This window comes from Ovis canadensis, chromosome X (assembly GCF_042477335.2).
Source record: "Ovis canadensis isolate MfBH-ARS-UI-01 breed Bighorn chromosome X, ARS-UI_OviCan_v2, whole genome shotgun sequence".
NCBI lineage: Eukaryota > Metazoa > Chordata > Mammalia > Artiodactyla > Bovidae > Ovis > Ovis canadensis.
The window spans coordinates 88,688,840-88,710,413 of record NC_091727.1 but is presented as its reverse complement, the minus strand read 5'-3'; the positions used below and the strand labels follow the sequence as shown (position 1 = coordinate 88,710,413).

Sequence of the window (21,574 nt, the reverse complement as noted above, 5' to 3'; positions counted from 1 at the left end):
GAGGCATTGATGTGGCCCCATCTGTCCTTTCTCACCACACCTTTTGCTCGGCCATTTCATATTTGTAATTACTTATTTTTTGTTCTTTCCTTCCTCATCTGTGCCTTTACTCTTGCTCTTCCAATGGTCAGGAAGAGGTCTCTCTCACCTTCTCCATCACTGCTAACCTAATCATCCTTCAGTGTTCAACCCAAGTGCAGCCTTCTCCAAGCAGCCTTTCTGGATTTCTCCAAGCTGAATTTATACCTTCCTTCCTCCATGTTTCCTCTGGTTTATGTTATGTTGAGGGTTATGCTAATGGCTGGCCTGTTATTGTCAACCCAGGAAACTGTCAGTGCTTGACTTTGTGATCACAGCCTAAGAATTTGCCATAGTATATAGTTGTGCTTGAAGGAACATTAGGTAATTTATCATATATATATGATAGAAACTCATGCTATCTCCCCTGTATTGTATTTTCTTAGGTTGTAGGAGACTGATTCTCTAAAACACTTTAGTCAGTATTTCCCTAAAGGCACCAGCAGCAAAAATTTGTGAATATATTTTTATCAGAGATGATTTGGATTTTACTCCTAGGAAACAAAGTTAGAAAAAAAATTAAGGTCATTGTTGTTGTTTAATCGCTAAGCCATGACTGACTCTTTTCTACCCCATGACCTGCAGCATGCCAGGCTTCCCTGTCCTTCACTATCTCCTGGAGTTTGCGTAAACTCATGTCCATTGAGTCAGTGATACCATCCAACCATTTAATCCTCTGCTGCCCCCTTGTCCTCTTGTTCTCAGTCTTTCTCAGCATCAAGATCTTTTCTGAGTTGGCTCTTCCCATCAGGTGGCCAAAATACTGGAGCTTCAGCTTCAGCATCAGTCCTGCCAATGAATATTTAGGGTTGATTTCTTTTAGGATTGACTGGTAGCCATAATAATTTAAAATACATAGTCATTTGAAGATGTTAGCTTTAGGTTTTAGGTTCTTTGCTATCTTTAGCTTTCTCCATTTTATTTTAATAATGATAAAAATGTCATATTTGTTAACTTTTTTCATTCTAAGCTGTTTACCAAACTTTAAGGATGCAAATACAATGTAGTGATTCATATGCTTGCAACTGGGTTTATGGCCCTGAGAGCATTCAATTATAATGATTTCTATTTCATTGATGTTGCTCAGAGTCAACAGAAGGATTGGGTCCCAAGGTAATGGGTTGTATTTAAAAATAAGAAAAAGAGTGCAAAGATGGAGGTGTTCAACTGCACTAGTGTGGTTATTGTTGGAGAATGTTTGAAACAAAGTATGGGAACATCTGGCTGTAATAGTCTAACCAGATAGGTAACACGCATAGGCTAGTGAGTATAACTGACAGTGGTATTTGGGACTAAAGAGAAATTGGTTACAGATAAAATCAAGGGATCACCAACATTGTGAACAGATCAGAGTTTCTGCTGAAAGATCCAACACTCAGAAATGTTTCCTCCTTTCTCAGGAGATTGGAAAGTCAGGTACGAGTATTGTCTTTCCAATAAAGAGAAGGAGAAAATCAAGTGAGAAGCAACAGTGAAAAATGGGTATACAGGCCTGGTCTGGTTATCTTTAGAAAGCTGCCTCCTTCAATGGCTGTTCACCTCAAGTTCTGAAAATCTGTATTTTTAGGTCACCGGTTTGTGTGCAGGTCCAGCCAGGGCTTGACACTTTCTTTAGATGTGATACGTGAATCTAAGAGTCTATTCCTTGAAGTCTAACAACACAATTGGTTAATAGTACCTGATAGGGGCCTTCCCAATGAGGCTGAAGGGAGTCTTTCTGGAGGTGTATTATCCAATAGATGAAATCTCTAGGTTGTAAGGAGTGATGTTTAAGTCTTTGTCTCCAGGAAATATGAAAGATGGGAGACACTGTGAAAAGACTGTACTTCTAAAGCATGGTAATTTTCAACAGAAGCAAGCAATTAAGCCTTTACAATATTGAAGTCTGATCTCCTTTTATCAGTTGTGGATCAAAAGAAGCAGAAGCCAGGTGCATTGGGCATCCTGTGATTATCTCAAAAGGTGAGATTTTATGGGTTCCAAAAGGGTTTGAACCCGAGATTTAGAAGGACTGATTGCAGCGCCTTTGGCCAGGGTACTACAAATGGAAAGATTTTTCACGGATTTTGTGAACTGAGTCTTAATGTTGCCATTAGTGCATCAGACCAGCCCTGAGAGCTGAGGGTGGGAAGTGTGGTGAAAACTGGCCAAACAGTACAGACTTGTGATATGTGACCAGTAAAATGAGTTCCTGGCCACTGTGGAGCTCAAGAGGACTACTCCAGGTAAAGATAATCTTTCCTAAAAGAATTTTAGGCACAGAAGAGGTGGTAGCTTGTCTACATGGGAAGTCTTAGACCCAGTGGGAAAACATATAAACCATGACTAAAGCATATTTATATCCATGAGATGGGGGAAATTGAGTAAAATCTGCTTCCCAAACCTCTAGTGTCCATTGGGCAATTTAAAGTGTTCAGGAGCACTGCCAACAGGTTTTCCTGAATTATATATGTTTTGGGCAGGTGGGGCAAGCAAAATAGGCACTTTTGTGGCCTTATTGTTATCTTCCACCAGTGTTGATCATTTTATCTGTGTTTATCATTGGTGTGGACCAATAGTTTAATGCATATACAGTAATGAGAATTTTAGAGTCCTTGGTTAGACTAGATTGTTATTTGGCCCAAACCAGAGTTCTCCCTGTTATTGAGCCAACAGTTACTAGATTTCCAATCTTGTATTTCCTTTTCTGGAGCCAATTCTTGGGCTCCTCAAACTGATTTCTCTAGGTTATCATTTGTCAATTTGGACATGACAGAGGTTTGATCTTTCATTCCTTTGAGGGCAGCATTCTTGGTGGAAATGTCAGCAATGTGGTTTCCTTTAGCTTCCAGGGAGTCAAGTTTGGAATACCCAGGGACCTTAATCATAGCTGAAGTGGCTGACAAGAATGTGGCCTCTAATACATCCTGGACATAAGAGCCATTGAAAATCTTATCCCCACTAGAAGTAAAGAGGACTTGCTGTTTCCACAGCACTTTGAAGTCATGGGCTACTCCAAAGGCATATCTACTGTCTGCTGTTTTGCCCTTTGATAAAATTCGGTCCCAAGTAGGATCATATATTTCAACCTGTTGGGCGGAGGTAGCCAAAGGCAAAAGTCCCGCCTTGATGACTTTAAAAGGAGTTGATACTACATATCCAGCACAATATTTACCATTTTAATTCTTTCAGAACCATTTGTAAACCATGAAAACAGCATTGGTTAGAGGAGTTTCCTGTGTATCATGGCAAGGGGGTAAAAGATGATCTGTCAGTCACTCATGAGGAGTGTAGTCCTTAGAGAAGGGAAGAAGGGTGGCAGAACTAAGGTGATCACAATGAGAGAGTTACATGAGGAGTGATTACTATGAGGATTTCGTAGAAAGTAAGATGACTGGCTGAAGGGTGTTGAGAGTGATGAGAATTCAGGAGGGCTCTACTGCATGGGGTACAAAGATGATTAGAAGGGATCTCACGACTATCTCTTTGGTGGCCTTAAGTAAAAGGAATGTGGCAGAAATGGCTCTGAGGTAAGGAGCGTCCTCATACCATAGGGTCTGTCTGCTGGCTGTAGTACCTATGGGGCAATGGTGAACCCCGTGTTTTTGGGTGGCTACTCCTAGAGTACTTGTCTCCTTCTCCAATATAAAGTTGATAATTAGAATGTCCATGGGTAGGAAGATGCATCAAGCTTTCCTTTAAGGTATTAAAACCTAGGTCATGCAGATCTTCCCAAGCAGTAAGAGTCAGGTTTGCTGTTCTTTAGTGGAGCATGTCAATGTATGGCAAAACCAATACAGAATTGTAAAGTAAAATAAAGTAAAAATAAAAATATTAAAAAAAAAAGACTGGGCCATGAAAGAGAAGTTCAGAATCCAGTTCTAACAATAAATAGCCAACCCAAGAAAACCTCAAAACTGAGTTTGGTATTGGGCTTTGGAAAGTTCAGGATGCCATGAAGCTTCTCTGGGTTTCAGCTGCTCTCCCATGACCAGGTGCCCCAAATAACGAACTTGGGTTTGAACAAACTGTAGTTTCTCCTTAGAAACTTTATGTCCCTTTGAGACTAAAAGCTTCAACAGGTAGATGCTGTCTTCCTAAAAAAAGATTTGGGAAGGGGAGCAGGGAAGCAAGTCATCTACTTACTGTAATAAAGTAGAGCCTCCAGAACATTTTATATCATCTCAATCAGCTTTCAGTATTTGTGAGATGTAAGAAGGACTTTTGGTAAAATCTTGGGTCATTACTGTCCAGGTATATTGTTGTCCTTCCCAAATAAAGGCAAAGAGATATTGACTAGCATTATCTGTAGGGATGCTAAAGAAGGTGCTACATATTAATAAATCACTCACAGTGAGAAATTTGCCTTTGGCAGGTATGAGGCTGCAAAAGTATTGGAATTGGAAACAACAGAGTGACAAGTGATGACAGTATAGTTTATGGCCTGGAGATCTTGGACAAATCTCCATCCTTGGCCATTGGGTTTCTCTGTAGGTAAAACAGGGATGTTGCAGGGACCGTTTTTGTTGTTTAGTTGCTAATTTCATGTCCAGCTCTTTGCAACCCCATGATCTGCAGCCTATCAGGCTCCTCTCTCTATGGAATTTTCCAGGCAAGAATACTGGAGTGGGTTGCCATTTCCTTCTCCAGGGGATCTTCCTGACCCAAGGCTTGAACCCATATCTCCTGCATTGGCAGGTGGATTCTTTACCACTGAGCCACCTGGGAAGCCTGTTGCAGGGACTAGTGTGCCACATAATGAGACTCTGGGCCATATAATCATCCACTATTGGCTTAATGCCCTGGAGGGCCTCTTTGTTTATAGGGTATTGGTTAATTCTGGGAAGAGGCTTTGATGGATCTATTTGCATCTTAATAGGAGGACTCTGCCTATATCAGTTGAGGATTTTGCCCATAAGGAGGTGGCAGCTGATCTTATAGGGACAAATGATTAGTTTCCTGAGAATTAGGTTCAGTGCCATCAGAGATGGAGCAAATAAAAGATGTTCAAGGGTCATATGATTCACTCAGTAGGTGGCTATTTTGGTTGCTGTTATTAAATTCTAGAATTATTCTCCATTTCTTGGGAAAAAGAAAATCCAGAATATTTTTCTAGGAAATCTCAACCCAGTAAATGAATAAGAGTGGGGGGGACTAAGGAGCAAAGGCTGGGTATTATCTTTTAGAGGGCCTAAATTGAAAGAGGTAGGGTTAGAAACAAGAACCTGTTGACTTTTATTTGGGATCATCACTATTTGACCCTTTTAATACTCTGAGGCAGGCACTGCTTAATAACAGTGGGGTAAAGCACTGAGAGTGTAACTCTGGTGTCAATAAGGTCATAGAAATATTCATTCCCAATCTAGAGAGTGATTTCTTCAAGCTTATTAAGAGGGAGGATTTGGAAGCACACCTTAGGCTTCCCAGGTGGTCCTCTTGGTAAAAAAAACCTGCCTGCCAGTGTAGGAGACATTAGAGACACGAATTTGATCTCTGGGTTGGGAAGATCCCCTGGAGGAAGGCAAGGCAACCCACTCCAGTATTATTGCCTGGAGAATCCCATTGACAGAGGAGCCTGGCAGGCCACAGTCCATCGGGTTGCAGAGTTGGATGCTACTAAAGGGACTTAGCATGCACTCACGCTGTAGTTCCTCAGAGCCCCATCATTGGGGGTTAGGAGGGCATTGGAAAGGCTGGTTGGAGGGCTGAAGGTACCTGGAGTGCTTAAACTTGTAACAGTCTTTTTCCCAATGTCCTGGCTTTTGGCAGTGATGGCTGAAACCAGGAGGTTTGTTTTGTTTGTTTATGGACCTCCATTAGTAGGAGTTAGAAAGTGAAAATTTTAGTGGTCTTCCTTTTAGTTGAATCATGCTGGGTTTAGACAAACTTTGTTGCTAAATTGATTAAATTTGGCATAGATGTAGTTTCCCATTCCACCCTGGTCATTTTAACTGGAAGAGAAAGATCCTGGTTTAGCCCTTAATTAACATGGAGGTAAAGCCTACCTGAGTGGATTCAACATCCATAGACCAGAATTGTCCTTAAAAATAATTTGGAATTGACTGTGATAGTTGTGCAGAGGTTCATTTGGGTTTCTGAATTCAAGTCTGAATCTCATTTCAATTAATAGGTTTTGGGAAAAGCTTAGAAGTTGCCAAATGGTGTCACTTGGCAATTCCCTGAGTTTGATCATATAATAGAGAGTTGGCCTCCTTGGTTGTACTCCTAAGAACTCTTTTGGATTTACCCAACTAGCAGTTCTTAATCCAGGATTCAGCTTGATCTTCACTGACAAGCATGTGAACTAGCAGATGTAAGTCAGAGAAACCAGGCTGATAAGTATGAATGTCCATATTAAATTCCTCAGCAAATCTGTGGGGATCCTCAGTTACTTTGGGAAAATCTGGCTATGTAGTTGAACTGAACTATAGCTTGTAGTTCAGCGTTTGTAAAAGGAACACAAGAAATTAGAGATTTATCATTTGAATCTTCAGTAGGCCTAATTTAAAGAGGAAGATTTTAATAGGTTCAGGTAAGGTGAAAGTAGGGAGAAGTTCATAGAAAATAGGAAGTTCAGTGAAAGGAATAGAATGAGAAGGTAGAACAGCACAGAGGAAAAAAGGAAAATGGTACCAGGGTCAAGACCTTGGCACAAGATGGCTGCTGTGTACCTGGAGACATAGAGGGTAGGGGAGGGGGAAAAGAGACCTTAGTAGCTTTTTAATTTTTTCCAGTTGTTTATTTTCCTCAATTAATTTAGAAATAGTATTTTGTAAAGAGGTGATTTTAGAGTCTTGAATGCATTTGGAAGCCTCCAGGAGCCCTAATTTTAGAGATGTGGTCTTCTAATTTAGTTCTGAGAAAAACAAATTTGGAGAGGTCAAAAGTTACCCATAATGGCCATTGGAATTCTAAATTATTTTGGTCAAATTGGTCCATTTAGTTAAAATGTGCATAAGGAGGGACCATAGCTTTTAAACATAAAACCAGCTGGGATCCCAGAAGGGGGACCCCCTCGAGATAGTCGAGGAGAGTTTGATCCCACTGCTTAAAATTCTGAAGTTTAGAAAACCGAAGAGTACTCACCAGAAAGGGAAGAGCCTTCATTAAAACAAAAACAGGTCCCAAATAAAATCAGAGAGCTTGACCAAAGGAAGAGAGCTTGGATCCAAGAAAAGGCCTACTCAATTTAATAGAAAAAGATAACTCACAGAAGGAGAGAGTACAAGCTGCTGAAGTGGATATTCCAGACAGTTCCAGGAGTCATTATTTCCTCAGGAGATTGTCATCTTTGGATCCCACTTCTGACACCATGAAATGCCAACCTTAAAAATAAAATAGCTAGTTATTTTACCAGCAAAATTAGTTTGAGAACAGCAGAGGAATTGTAGTCAGCATAAGCAAACTATGTCATGCCATAGGCAAGCCTGGAGAACAAAGAAGAGGAGCATATTTTATAGAGGAAAGGAGGAGGTTGGGAAGGGTTGTTTAAAATGGAAGTTCATTGGAGTAAAGTATGAGTTCAAGGTGGTGGTGGCTTCTCATTGGCTAAATGTGTTTTTTTTTTCCCATTGGCTGGACTGTTGCTAGGCCAAGAGAAAATCTCTCTTCCTCCTTCAAGAATGTGTAAACTTCTTGTCGTTTGGAAATACAAAGTACACTTCTTCCTGCTGGGGTCTGCAAGTGGCAGAGAGTGGTAGTGCAGTGGCAGAGGGTCCCCTTTCAGGGCTTCCTGACTCCATTTTAAATGAGGTTTCCTTTATTTTCACAATAGCAATAAGGTAGGAAGAAATACACACATACGTATTTATAAAATATGTATAAAAGTATAGGTCAGTTAAAAGTGCATTTTCAGGTGTGTGCATATCCTAAGCCTTTGTTTTCTGTATGTTTACTCTGTGCCAAGCACTGTGCCAAATAGTTTACATGTATTATCTCATTTAACATTTGCAGCAACTTCATGAGTTATTATTATCCCCATTTCACAGGTACAAAACCAAGACTCAAAATGTTGTATGATTTGCCCAAGTTTATACAGTAATAGGTGGTGCAGTTAGGGTTCAAACTCAGTGTGTCTGATTTTAAAGTTCATGCCCTTTATCAATATGCATTTGTAAGTGTCTCTTTTTTTAACCAGATACCAACTTTGTCTCAGAAGTTCAGATTCAGAATAAAAGCAAAAGAATGAAAAGTATGAAAATGATAATGGTTGTGTGAATAGCAAAACTGGATCACCATGAATACCAAGGATTTATTTTATTGTTTATGTGTTTTATGAGTAGAGAGTTAGTCCTCAGACTCTGGTGCTCAGTCTGTATTGGATTCAGAGCATACAATACAGCATTTCAGTGCAGTTGCTTCCCCTTCTCTCCCAGTTTAAGGCTACTTTATGGGTGAGTTACTTTATGATGTGGTCCATTCGATATCTTGGTAGCTAAGATGGAATTCTCAGAGTTATAATATGTTTAAACACCAGATGAGCCACCAAAGAAGTCTGAAAGCCTTCATTTTTAAGAATCTCCAGATTGAGAAAGCCATTATCCTGAAGAACTGAATCATTCACCTCTCAAGATTTCTGAGAAGTCCCATGATTTTGCAAAACAGGTACAGATTTCAAGATAATTTCATCTGAAACCATTCACCTCTCAAGATCTCTGACAGTTACACGATTTTACAATGCACAAATTTCAAGCTAATTTTATCTGAAGTGAAAACCCTACTTTATATCTCTTTATAAACAATGTGCTAGAAAAACACCCAGGTGTCTCTGTGACCCCTTAGACCCTACATCAGAGTCCCTCTTAGGCAGTCGGTCCTTTTGCTTCATAGGTTTTCTTACTGTTGTAGTTCATTGTGTGAGTATTTGTTTAATGCCTGTCTCCCATGCTGGACTATGAACTCCCGGTGGCCAGGGACTGTGTGTATTGCTCAATGCCACATGTTACCTACAGTGCTTGAAACCCCATGTGTGGCAAATAGGTGACACTCAATTTTTATTGAGTCAGGAATAAATGAATGGAATGTGATAGAAGAGTAGACACATGCAACCAGGTAGCGGATTTAATCTTGATTTATGCTATAGAGATTCCCATTCTTAGTTTTTAAGCACGGCCCTAGTTCAGTACCTCTTTCATAACCTAACAGCTCTGGGGGTTTCCTATGATGGAGGGCAAGTCTGTTTGCTTGGTGATTACAAGAGGACAGATACAATATTTACTAGACTTAGCAACTCTTGAGCAAATGTAGTCCCTGGAGAAGGGCACGTGATAATAATTCAGGGAAACCCAGTTGTTATCTCAAAGCTAAGCCACACAGGCATCAAGGCCATGACTCACGTTCCTGTGGTCAGGAGCCATAGAGTTTTCAAGGATAATTTATGGTGATGCTGATGAGACAGAGTTCATTTAAATACTGTAACTGCTGAAGTATTCTGAAGTGGAAAAGTCAGCCTGTGGTGGGGTAAATACCTTGTTGACCCCTTTTCCCTCTCCTATACACCATTGTTTCAAGTATTTACTCTAAAACACTTGAGTCTTAAAGTGACCCAGGAGAGAGGAACTGACCATGGCTGCTTAATGCACGTTAAGATTTGGTTTCTGAACACGAAGGACACGCTCATCTTTACTCAGCCCATTGTTCTTTGATCGGTTAAATGATGCTATAAATGGAGGAGAGTGATAGCAAAAAATAAATGTTTTATACAGTGCTAGAAAAAGCTGTAGGGGAAAATTTTCGCAAAAGAACAGATTCTTTCTTGTTTCTATAGAAACCAGTAGCGATCAGGAGGAGCGAGGTGTTCTTTCAAGTGTACATGGTAGTAAGGCCAGCTCAGCAGTCCCCAGCACACTAGAGGGCTGGTTAAAGACCCACTGTTGGGGGGGAGCCTCTGTCTGTGTCCCTTTGATCTCACTGGCAGTGGGGGACATCTTGCTGGAAATCCCGGCTTCCGCATGGGCTGAGTAGGGCTGCGGTCCACAGTCGCTCAGCATCATAAAGCCAGAAAGGCTCTTAACAGGAATCTCTTGTTGAAAGAAGAAGAAAAAGATAAACGTAAGGAAAGCTCTAATATCAGCTGTCAACAGGCCTTTCAATGTGCTCCTTACCATTGAGCAGTAAACGTCCTGGTCGTCTCCTGCCCAGATAACTGATAAACTGGCCAAAGCAGGCATTTGAGCCCTTGATGGTGAGATAATTTGTTGCTCTTCCAATTTGTCTCCTTCTATAAAATCTTTTTTTTTTTCAAATGAAATTAGAATGAAATGCCTCCTTTTTGGTTTCATTTGTAAAGCTGTTACCTTCCTGACAAGTGAATGTTGAGCAAGACTTAAATCAAATTCCAAGGCAAATACTTTTCTAAAGCCTAATCAATACTACATGTTTAAAATGAATTCTCCAGTCTTTTAAATGAAGTTTAGGTCAAATGTAATGACAGGATGAAGCAGGCACATTTTGCTTCAATCTGACAGGTCCCAGAAGGTAAGAGGAATATCTAGTAACTGACAAAAGGGTTTTCCCTTTGTTTGACATTTACTTTGTATGTAAACAATCCAGTATATTGGCATGTCAATGTATTAGTTGGTGGTGGTCCAGAACACAATGTAAATTCAGATAGTATTTCTTTCTGCTCACAAATACACACTCTTCATCAACAAGAATGCATTTATTGCAGTCTTGCCTTGCAGTTGGCAGAACAAAATGAATCATTTTGAAATATAAACTTTCTCAGATCTAAAATATATCACTGGAGAACACAAGACATAAGAGGAGAAGATTATGAAATAAAAGTAATGTATTTAGGAGTCTATAAGTCATAAATATAATACACGTTCACTAATAAAATACTGGGGTTCCCTAGTGGTTTAGACGGTAAAGAATCTGCCTGCAACGTGGGAAACCCAAGTTTGGTCCCTGGGTTGGGAAGAACCCGTGGAGGAGGGCATGGCAACCCATTCCAGTATTCTTGCCTGGAGTATCCCCATGTACAGACGTGCCTGGCAGGCTACAGTCCATGGCGCTGCAAAGAGTCTGACATAACTGAGTGACTAAGCACAGTGGTAAAATACTGGGACAAATGTACAAGACTACATATAGTGAGGAGGTGTTAAAAGCTGGATATCTTTCTTGAAGCTGTAAGTTGGAAGCAGCATTTTGCAGTGTGGGAGAGTATGAAGCAGCCTCTTGCTGGGTGTGTGACCTTAGGGAAGTCACTTCCCCTCTCTGAACTTCAGTCTCCTCATCTACAAAATGATAATAATACAAATGATGGCGATGGTGATGATGAGGAGGAGGAGATGGAGGAGAAAGGTGTCTCCCTCCTAGGGTTCTATAAGGTTTAAGAAAATTCTAGAAAACCCTGCACATAAGAAGTACATAATATATGCCACGTTCCTTTCCTCCTACCCCACAAGTAAACACATTAGTATTGAGCAGTTCTTTTTCACCAAGCTTTCAGCCATCATTTTTCTGCTGTTCAATGAGAACTAAATTTTTGTTAAAATATACTTTGTCAGAAAAATAAGCAAACTTTCTTAAATTGGAGACATACGTGGAATGAGAAATACCGTGTGTTTTCTAGACACATTTTGTTTTGGCTTCTTTTTCCCTGGGAGTAAAGTTTGGGTGAAAATCTCTCAAGTCCTTATACATATTTAAGATGAAAAAAACCTTTAGATTTGCTGTGACAGAGCCAAAACTTTTCTGGAGAACTGTGTGTGTTTGACCTCTCAGGCTGAAGTCACCATATCAGCTTCATCTGACATCAGTATTTAGAAGCTCTTCTTATTGGCTGTGCCTTGGTTGCTTAGTACGTGTAATAAGGGTTCAATAGATACCTGCCTAATGAATAAATGACAATATCATGAAATAAAGTTAAAAATGAAATGCCCAAACAAGTCTTGATAAATTTGTTTCAGTGATCTTTTTCCTCCCACACAATTGTGTGTAATATCATCCCACAGGCAATGTATGAAAAAGGGATAATGGTAGATAAAATGGAAAGAATCCTTGCATCTATTTAACTGGCCTCATTAATTTATAGCAGTACCAACTTGTCATTGTATCAGTATTTGGCTTAAATTTGGCTGGATCAGGATGCAGACTATTTACAGTTTCTACCAATCTGAAGTGCCTAGTATATATTTGCAGTGATTTATAATCTACAGACAGTCATTATCACTGTCATTTAGCTTTATTTTGATCCCTACTAGTTACACAGCCTCACAATACCTACGTGGTTATAGCCCTTCAATATGCCTATGATGAAATTTCATATCACCCAATAAGACATCCTCATTATTTATAAAGAATGAGTTGGGGTGAGAAGGCGGTGATGATTTCTTCACTGATTTCTTGACTTATTTAGCTCACAGCCTCATCAATTCGACCCAGACAACCATTACTCTTCCTTTATTACACACCAGACACACAGCCAGAAAGAGACATAAAGTCTCAGAACATTTAGTAAAGTAGAAATGTGCATCTTCAGACAAGAAATGTGGGGTGTATACCATGTATTGCTCCTTTTCATTTCCAAGATGTTACTGCTGACTGTACTGATGGTCTGGGCGTGCCAGCAGCACTGGAATGACTATAATCCTTCCACCTGAGATACCCAAAGTCCTTCCTTTGCATGCTGCATGGAGCTGTGGATTCATTTTCTTAGGCTGCCGTGACAAAACACCACAAACTCTGCAGAACTGTTTTGTCTCCCAATTTTGGAGGCTAGAAGTTTGAAGTCAAGGTGTTGGTATGGCCACGCTCCCTCTAAAGGCTCTAGAGAAAGAGCAGCAGCTGTTCATCAGCTTGTAGATACATCAAGCTAATCGTCTTTCACATCACCAGCTTCTTCCTGTGTCATCACATGGATTTTCCCCTGCACATGCCCATCTCTGTGTGAATGTCCCCCCCCTTTTTTTAAAGGACACCAGTTATTTTGGATTAGAGTCCAGCCTAAGGACCTCATCTTAACTTGAACATCTCTCTATAGTCCCTGCTTTCAAATAGTAAGATTCTGAGGTCTTGGGAGTTAGGGGTCCAACATAGTGTTTATTTTCAGAGACAGACACAATTTAATCCCTAATCTATCATCCCAGAAGTTTACGAGCAGCTATGCTTCTGATACTTGTGGTCCAGATGAAGCTGTAGATGAGAAAAGCAACTCCAAGCCTGTGGGCTACTTCATTGTTTCCCAGGGCCTACTGTTTGGCCACTTGCCCTGAGACCCTGCTTCTGTGGATCCTTAAAGAGGGACATGATCACCATGCCTAATTAGCTACTGCAGTATTACTTTCTAAATATGCTGCAGGTAAGTGAAAGTGAAGTTGCTCAGTTGTGTCCGACTCTTTGCGACCCCATAGACTGTAGCCTACCAGGCTCCTCTGTCCATGGGATTTTCCAGGCAAGAGTACTGGAGTGGATTACCATTTCCTTCTCCAGGGGATCGTCCCAACCCAGGGCTCAAACCCAGGTCTCCCACATTGTAGACAGATGCTTTACTGTCTGAGCCAGTTGGTCACAAATTCAGCCTGGGTTGCTTTCTACCCTGCCCCTCAGTGTACTTAGTCTGAATTGGTAAGCTTAGCTAGATCCAAATGATAGCAAGATAATTTAAACTTTTAGACAAATTTAATTTAATGGGAAACCAGATGGTAAAGCTGTCTTGGAGTGTAAAGTAAAAGGTAGTATTGATTAAAGAGAGGATTTCTAAAAGTCTTGCAGCTAGACTGTGTTCCTATGGGAAAGCTGCTAACCCAAATCCTCCTGGCCAAATAACACCAACGATTTTTTTAAAAAAGTGCTGAGTTTACTTGCTCAAAAGCAGGTATTCACAATGCAGCATGATCATTGTAAAGCTACAAAAAGTTTTCTGGGAAGTTTGAGGAATTTCTTTGTCCTAAGGACAGATGGACACCTCATAAAGTATTTATGGTCCAATCTAACTAACTAGGATGGACTTGCCAGGTGGCACAGGGGTAAAGAATCCTTGCTTGCAATGCAGGAGGCATAGGTTTGATCCCTGGGTTGGGAAGATCCCCTGGAGAAGGAAATGTCAAGCCACTCTAGTATTCTTGCCTGGAAAATCTCATGGACAGAGGAGCCTGGTGGACTACAGTCCATGGGATTGCAAAGAGTCAGACATGACTGAGTGACTGAGCAGGCACTAACTAAGGATTAGCACGGGGTCAGAGGGTCATTGTTAGTAAAACTATATCTCTAGGTCCATCTATATATAGGAAGCACTTTTACAAACTATGAAAAAATATTATTCAGCCTGAGGCATTAGTGATTATTTTAATTAAAATTATGTGTGTGCATTTCCTGTGTCTTCTGCATTGCAGGTAGATTCTTTACCACTGGTCCACCTGGGAAGTGCCAAAGCACCTATCAAAAAATTGATAGGGAACTTCAAACAACATCATCAATAAAGTAAAAAGATGTTTCAGAAGGGGAGAAAATATTTGCAAGTCACATATCTGATGAGGTATTGGTATATAAAGAAAAAATATAACTCAATAATCAAAAGAGAAATGACCCGGTCAAAAATGAGCAAAACCTCTGAATAGACTTTTTTCCAAAGAAAGTATGCAAAGGACCAATAAACACATGAAAAGATGTTCAACATCCTTAGCTATCAGGGAAATGCAAATCAGAACCACAATGAGCTACCACTTCACACACTCTAGGATGGCACTGCTCTAAGAGATAAGACACTAAAAAGTGTTGGTAAAGTTGCAAAGATATTGGAATCCTTATGCATTGCTGATAGGAATGTAAAGTGGTGCAGCTACTGTGGAAATTGGGCAGTTACTCAAAAAGTTAAACATAGAGTTACCTTGCTGTGCTGTGCTGTGCTCAGTCATTCAGTCATGTCTGACTCTCTGTGACCCCATAGACTGCAGCCTGCCAGGCTCCTCTGTCCATGGAGTTTTCCAGGCAAGAATACTAGAATTACCATATAACCTAGCAATTCTACTCCTAGTAATATATCCAAGAGAGTTGAAAACATATGTCCATGCAAAACTTTGTACATCAGTGTTCATAGCAGTATTATTCACAGTAGCCAAAATATAGGAACAATGCAAATGTCCATCACCTAATGAAAAGATATACAAAATAATATTTTATCCATACAATGGGATATTATCCAGCCACAAAATTGAATAAAGTATTGATACATGAGTCCCTTGGACTGCAAGGAGATCCAACCAGTCCATTCTGAAGGAGATCAGCCCTGGGATTTCTTTGGAGGGAATGATGCTGAAGCTGAAACTCCAGTACTTTGGCCACCTCACGCGAAGAGTTGACTCATTGGAAAAGACTCTGATGCTGGGAGGGATTGGGGGCAGGAGGAGAAGGGGATGACAAAGGATGAGATGGCTGGATGGCATCACTGACTCAATGGACGTGAGTCTGAGTGAACTCCGGGACTTGGTGATGGACAAGGAGGCCTGGCGTGCTGCGATTCATAAGGTCACAAAGTGTCGGACACGACTGAGTGACTGAACTGAACTGACAATGTGGATGAACCTTGAAAATGTTATGCTAAGCGAAAGACGGCAGACCCAAGGGTGATATATTGTACAATTTCATTTATATAAAATAACCAGAATAGACAAATCCATAGAGTAGTTACCAGGAGTTGGGGAAAGGGCAGAATGGAGGGTGACTGCTAATAGGTACAGGAATTTTTTGGAGAGGGTGATGGAATGCTCTGGAACTAGATAGTGGTGTTGAGTGCACATCTCTGTGACTGTACAAGAGCCACTGAAGTCTATACTTTAAAATGGTGAATCGTATTTTTATGAATTATATCTCAGTAAAACTGTTTCTGTTGCCAAAATTCAGCCTCTGTTCACCAGTGCTGAATAGAAACATGGAGATAGAGTTTTGGGTGAAGTGGAAAAGAGTAGCTTTTATTGCTTTGCCAGGCAAAGGGGGCCACAGTGGGCTAATGCCCTAAAGACTGTGTGACCCACCATGGAAGGGGTAGTGAGGAGTTTTATAGTGTTCAAGGAGCAGGGTGTGATCAGCTTGTGGATAGTTCTTGAATCTGTTGGCATCAAGGTGAAGTTTCAAATATTATCAACCTTCTGGTTTCAGCCAGTCTAGGGTCTATGTTCTTATGGTCAGTAGTTTTCATCTGGAGGAGGGTCTGCTTCCTGTGAAAACAACTTAGGAATGTGTGTCAAGCCTTTATCTATATCTTTCAGGGAACCAGGAGTTTGGGGGTGGTTCTGCTATGTGGCAGAATTATAGTCTAAATTGTTACCAGTTCCCTAGTCCAACAGCACTTCTTTGTTTCTACATCTTTACATTTCCCAATCATTACCTCTTGAGTCAGCATTTTACTTCAAAGTACAAGGACACAGGGGCTTGTACACAGTTCCATTGCCAAAAAAAGTTTCACTTGCTAGTTTTACTGTTCATTGATGATTCATTGAAACAGTAGCTAGATTCTTTGCTTACACCTTAGCCCAACACAATTTTTTCCAAGGAGGAGTATTTTATCATTGGCATTTAGAATTGCTACGGCATAGTGTTAATAAATAGCAGGCAGACTTAGAAATTTGTTAGGGAAATCACATTGGAACACATTAAGCAGTCTAGTTAGATAAGAGTCACCGTCTTCCGGAAGAAGATAGACAGAAAGGTTTCAGTGTTGGGCCAGCGAGCAGTGGCAGTCAACACGCAGTGGTTTGCTGTCTTTCCAGTTGGACAATCAGCCATTTAGCCTCCTTCAAGCCTCTGGGACCCCGGTGCCCAGCACCTCCACTAGAGGGGGAGCAAGCAAGATAAAGAATGCCTAAGATCAGTGTGGTGAGTTAAAAGCCTGGGGGAAAGATTGTGGAATGGAGAGGAAGTTGGAATTCTAGGCTACTGTATAGCTTCTTATGTGTGTGTCTGTGAAATGCAAGTTGATACCAACCTTGTGCTCTTTAAAATGGTGACAAAAATTTTTGTCCCCAAGAATGGCATAGACAAGACATTGAAATTAGAGTCTGTTTGAATTAAACATCAGGGTTATTATGGGTTGCTTTTTTATTTTTTTTAAAGCATGTGGGGAGGAAGGTTACCATCTCTCTTATTTCCATACATGGGGAATTTAGTGTTTTTTGCAGTCCTGGAAACAAGTTCAGGTTTAATAATGTTGAGATTTTAAATTTTATCCTCTAGAAAGTGAAGCTTAAAAGATGCCAAACGCTGGAATATTTTGTATAATTTGAGGAGAAAGAAAAGTCATAATTTAATAAGAAACTCAGTATTAACCATCACATTCTGATCTGACAATTGTAACTAAAAATATTTGGCAAATTTTCATTTCATGGAATCCAAAGTGAAAAGCATAGAGCTGTGTTTTTCCCCCTTAGCCTCATGTACTCTGCGTTGATAAAGAAGAGACAAAGAATAAGCCAACAATCTTTTAAGAGAATAAATAGAGAGGTTATATCACAAGGATAGTGGAGATTTAGCCCAATCTCTATTTCCCACAGCAGCGTCAGGGTTTATGATGACCTGAATCATCCAAAGAAAGGATAATGTTCAGTAAGGATTTAGCCACAACTAGATTTTATTATTGTCTGAATCCTAAAAATCAGTAACCTGTCTGTCGTGTCCTGGTGGCTCATGAAAATATGCAGTGATCTGCAACAGCTTGTTCATTCTCGGCAGTATATCTTTAATTCTCACCAATATATGAACCAGATTGCCTGATACGTGGATTACTTCTGGCTCTTCCACCCTGGTGACAAAAGGGAGTGCTGGGGCTTTGTGAATGGAGCTGATTGAATAGCCCTAGAAATGTTGGTGTTGACAAAGCCAAAGTTAGTGGCTTCTTCATTATGATTCATGGCCTCTTGTAGGCAGCAGCACAACAAACTTAGCCCTGGCCACAGCTCTTGGTCTTGTCGCTTTGATCCCCGTCAGTGACCTGGAAATCGCTCTTTATAATAGGAACGCAAGGACTCGTTCTGTAGCCCAGCAACTTGTTTATTTTTGTTTGGGTCAAACTGTTCATGGAAGGGGATGTGACTGAGTATGCTGCTTCTCAGACAGGGGATGGTGGGCTGAATTGGTGGTGCTGTTCCCTGCCTGCCTGCTTCGTCAAATGACTGAACAATTCAGTGCCAAGTGGCTTTGACCTTAGCCTTCACTCACCTGTTAATATCTAATAATAACTACAATTTCCTGGTACTGGACCACGCTTTTTACTTACCTTGTTATTTAAGGCTCAGCAAAAATCTAAGAAGTACACATTAGTATTTCCATCTTGGAGATGATGAAACAGGGTCTCAGAAGTCCTTATGGATAGTATTACCTGCCTCTGTTGGGATATTGTGCAGATTAATGAATACATGCATAGTGCTGAAGGACTGGGGAAGTTTGTGTGTGCCTCATAGCTGAGCACCGTGCCTGGGACACGAGAAGGACATGAAGCCCCTCAGTAAATGAGAGCCATACTTCTTTTGTCTTGAACAGCACTGAGTATTTTGCCTAACAGGTTCAATAGATAGTAGTTGAATTGAATTAAAATCTCACTAAATAGATTTTGCAAGTTGGCTTTCCTGCTGTAATTAGCTTTCTGACAATTTGAGTGGTAATTGGTTGATGGGAAGAATAATTAATAATAAAGGCTGTTTATTTGTGGGGTAAGCATTTATCACAGTTTTCACTCCTTTCTATCAGCATTTAATTCACAAAAAGGCTCATAAGTTAACTATAGAGAAATTATATTACTAAATATTGAATAGTAATTATAATACATTATATGTTTTCCCTTTAATTAGCAAATAGACTGTTCATTATGTTTTAGATAATTGTTACATATCATTTGATTTTATTTCTTTATCACTTGTGGCAGGTGATTACATTTCCACAGGGTATAATTTTTTATCACATTATTTTGAAATTTGATTACAAGATTATGCAGTACAGAATTCAGTGTATTCAAATCACCCTGATTTCTCTCACATTCTTTGCTGCTGGAAAATTTGCAGTTCTTTTTTCCACCCTGTATGTGCATCATAAATAAGAACACAGTATTAATGAAGCTGAATAAGTGTGTAAATCTCTGTAAGTGTCCTAAATCAGAGACCTTGAAACTTCTACTCAGAAACTTTGACTTGTGTCTCATTGCAATAGTCATCTCTTAGAAAATCAGTCTCCTTTGCTAATAAAGACAAAGAATAATATAATATCTAGTAATCTAAAATGATATATAATAATATAACATGTCATATAAGCATTACACAGTGCTCTAATGCAATATACAATTATATTATAATAAATGCAAATGAAAATAAATGCAAATGTTGTATCTAAGCGTCTGTGACCCCGAAGGAGCTCAAGAGCATGTAGTGATAGCTGCTCGCTCCCCTCCTCATCTTTGAGTAATTGGGCTGATGACACCCCTCATTGCCCTGCTGCAGGTTTGACACTGTGAGTTTAGCTTTGACAGGAAATCAGTAGCAGTGTGCATGTTGCTTGACTACCCTCAGACCTCCCTGCCTCTGCTTTGATAATGTTATTTATGATGAAGGCAAGATCACAGGCTGCACAAATTATGGTTATTGTGGTATTCAGCCATCGGCGGGTATGGCACCCAGCTGCCTAGTCACAATTTGTCTTATTAACTTGATTATCTGATTTCCTCCAAGTTCTGCAGTGTTGAAATGGCAGCCTTTAAGGGGAAAGTTTCATAGAAATGAGTGCTGTCCTATGCAAGGCAGCCGACTTGGTTGAAAATAAGATCCTATCAGAGGAATGAGCAGAGGCTACACTTTTATGGTCTTACAAAGATTGTAAAGATATTAAATGTGAAGCAAAACTCTTGCATTTGCTCATTGCGTTTTGTTTCAAGGAGTTTAAATAATACTGCTTAATGCTATCAGGACGATGTCAGGACTTGAAGGGAATAACTTTCCTATTTAGGTTTGGTCATGCAGTCTGTTTAACAGCTATTCCCTTTCTAATGGCATGTTGCGGTTCCCAGCATTCCTTAGGGCATGCAGGGAGAATGGCATGGACCTCTTGAATAATTAATATGATTTTCAGAGCAGTAGTCATGGAAACCCAAGCAGTGCCACATATTTGGATTATAAGAATTAGGCACATTTTGAATATAACATTTAACCAAAAGAGGTGACTATCCCCCAAAGACAAAAGCATTCTCCCCAATTCCTCAAGCTCAGTGCAGTGATTATGGGCCTATTTATATGTTGGTTTTGAAGAGTATGAAACTAATCCATGCTTCATCATACATTTTTTTGTATCTTTGTGTTTGAATCGGTTAATTGGTTTCTTTCCCTGTGTATTTGGACTCTGTTTAATTGAGATGTTTTCAGATGCAAACTTCTGTTTTCATACTTTTTCTAGTGCTGTTCATGATCACAGGTTATTACTTTTTTATTAAAGAGAAAATGTAGAACTTAATTTACAAGAAAATAGCATAGACCACTCACTGTGTTGAGTATCTCTAAGGTATCACATCCTTTCTATCACTGCCCCAAACCTCTGATGATATTAGGATACAGGATTTTCAAGTATTAGACAATTGCTATTCACCAAAAAGACTACAGTTTTCCCATGAAGTTTATAAACTGTTCTGTTAGAGCAGTTGCATGGCTCTTTTATTTGTCTCAAAAAGTGTCTCTTCAGAATCAATATCATCATTACCTTGGGGGTGTGTGTGTGTGTATGTGTGTGTGTGTAAGAAGTCAACCAGGCAAGAGCAAAAAGCTATCATCCAGTCTTCAGTAGTAGTGTACGTGTAAAGAATAAGAATAAATGGAAGTTATTTATAGAGTACAAACCCTCTGGTTTCATAAACCATGTTATACTCTTATTTGCTCAGGTTTATTCCACAAACAGCTTCAGTGTCTAAGACTTCCAAGCCTCTGCTTTCCTAGACTGATAAAGGAAGTGATTAGCAAGACCATTAACCAAGACTAGAAGATTAAAAAGGATTAAGGAAAGCAAAGACCTATTTTTGTTACTACTTCAAGTTTTCTGCTTGCTTTTTAAAAATGGACTTTCTCACAGAAATGTGTGGACTATTTGGTTCTGTGCTCCTGCCTGCCAAGTACCCCTGAGCCATGGGGTCCTCCTTGGAGCCCCTGATTCTCCTCTTGTCTTCGGGAGATCCTTTCTCTCGGGTGAATTCGTGCAGCTGTATTGTCTTTCCCCCAGATGTCCTGACAACAATGCCACAGTGTCTCACTTGCTTGAGGCCCCACCTCCTTTGCACCTCTCAGACTGTGCCTGGGCTTTAATTAGGATTCCGGCTGCATTGCTGGCCCGGCTTCCATCCATCTGTTGATAAGTTGCAGCTCCTCTGCGATTCTTTTTGGAATTACCAGACAAACGCTGTGCCGAGGCTGCAGCAGAAGCCCCCAGTCCTTTTTCTGGTCCCACAGTCAGTGCATTATCTTACTGTTTCGATTTAGTTATGTGTTTGTGTTACACTTAGTGTAGCTTTTTGGCCTTTTTAAAAAATATATATATATGAACTGATCCAGTCAGA

General features: G+C 40.1%; 1 protein-coding gene across 3 annotated transcripts in view; it reads left to right on the top strand.

Annotated features, from left to right (window-relative positions):
• Positions 1-21,574, top strand: part of AFF2 (ALF transcription elongation factor 2) — a 538,570-nt gene that overhangs the window by 65,096 nt on the left and 451,900 nt on the right. For 2 of the 3 annotated variants that reach the window (XM_070290611.1, XM_070290610.1), the window contains exon 1: positions 16,474-16,872. The exons of the other annotated variant lie outside the window; for it this stretch is intronic. The gene's annotated coding sequence lies outside the window, so the exon portion shown is untranslated. Of the gene's footprint in view, positions 1-16,473; positions 16,873-21,574 lie in introns of those variants that run through there. 3 annotated transcript variants of the gene reach the window in all.